Source organism: Brachyhypopomus gauderio, chromosome 15 (assembly GCF_052324685.1).
Source record: "Brachyhypopomus gauderio isolate BG-103 chromosome 15, BGAUD_0.2, whole genome shotgun sequence".
Taxonomy (NCBI): Eukaryota; Metazoa; Chordata; class Actinopteri; order Gymnotiformes; family Hypopomidae; genus Brachyhypopomus; species Brachyhypopomus gauderio.
Genome location: NC_135225.1, coordinates 21,955,367 through 21,957,181, shown reverse-complemented (window position 1 = coordinate 21,957,181; position 1,815 = coordinate 21,955,367).

Sequence of the window (1,815 nt, the reverse complement as noted above, 5' to 3'; positions counted from 1 at the left end):
ACATTACATGGGAGTCTCAGCGTCTGCAGTATTTATAGGTGGATGATCTGTTTTTGTGACTTTAGGCCATTAGCCTTTCCACTCTGTCGAGTCCCTAATGTGTAAACGATTAAGTCTTGAGTAATGTCAGTACACAGTTGTGCCCTAATGTGTAATTAATTGGTCGGGATACAGCTTAAGCGTGCATTTATAAACCTTTATAGTGGCATTGACTAAAGCTTTTTCCATTTAGCAATTAGCCACAGTCAAGCTCCTGTGTAGCTTCTGCTAGCCTAGACCTGACATGCTAGCAGCTGCACAACATGGAATAACAACTCGCCCTTTTCAATAATGGCCGCTGAAATGAGCAGCAAACCACGTGGTTGGTCTTCTGTGGAAGAATTGTTCTGATTTTGAAACAGTGCACTGCGCATTATCATTTTAGCAAAGTTCATTCTTCAAAGGAAATCTTTTGGCTTATGTGACTGTGTGTGTGTGTGTGTGTGTGTGTGTGTGTGTGTGTGTGTGTGAGTGTGTGTGTGGATGTGGTGTGTTCAATACGATATTGTGGAGAGGAAGTGAGAGTGTAACTTGTCATTATTTTGCAGTCAAGTTCAGTAAGGTGTTTGGTGGTTAGTTATGGCTGATTAATAAGGTGTTAAAGGAGCTGTGTGCATGTGTAACTGAACACACCCATGTAGATTAGTCTTTCCATTCTATGGAAATGTGAACTATACTATGACCCAAATCCACCCCTCTTAAGGGCAGTCTGGGTAAGAGTATGAGTGGGCCCTTGGTTGCTCTTCTGCTTCAGCCAGACGGAGATCTGTGGGGCGTCGGTGTTCATCCGAGAGCCATAAACATCCGTGTTCATGGCGACTGGTGTGGGTGGTGTGCTGGGGCCAGACAGAGGCAGCCCCAGAGAGACGGGGGGCTGGAGGGCACTTGCAAGCCGGGGGGGGGATTAAGGTGTCACCGTTTACACAGCCGGGGGAAGTGGAGGCGGGGCCAGCAGCTGTCCGTCAAAACTTGACCTATAGGGGTAGCGGGGAGGGCAAAGGGTCATAAAGTCACTGTGACAGTGAGAGATTAAGATGGTGTGTGTGTGTGTGGGTGTGTGTGTGTGTCAGATGATCCATTGCAATCCACCAAAAAAGATCTTAACAAAGCTGCAGATTGTGTGCTGTTTTGCATCTTTGGCCAGAGAGCAGTGCAGGACGCTCCACCCGCACATCCACCCGCACATCCACCCGCACCTCCCAGTCCCTGCAGGCACTTCGCTTCAGACGGCAGCAGGTGGCAGCTCCATATCTCCCAGTAGCTCCATATCTCCCAGTAGCTCCATATCTCCCAGTAGTTTCATATCTCCCAGTAGCTCAATATCTCCCAGTCTTCAGTGGCTGATGTTCGTGTACGTTTGCTGGTGGCAAAGGGCTATGCTTAGTGTCTCCGAACTGGGCAAACACTACAGTGTGAGAGCATACTGTACACACACACACACACACACACACACACCCAGAAACTGTTATCTTGCCTGGTAGCGCCAGTGTGGCCGACGCTAGTTTAGCATTCTTTATTTGACTTTGATAGCGAGAGAAGGAGAACGTGTGAATGTTCGCTGACTGACCTCCAAACTCTGAGGCCATGACTCATCTAGGAGAAACACACCCTCTCCCATATTCCACCACTTATTCTGCCTCCTTGAACAGCAAACGGGTCTGATCTTGGGTCTGATCTTGGGTCTGACCTGGGTCTGATCTTGGGTCTGATCTTGGGTCTGACCTGCTGATCTTGGGTCTGATCTTGGGTCTGACCTGCTGATCTTGGGTCTGATCT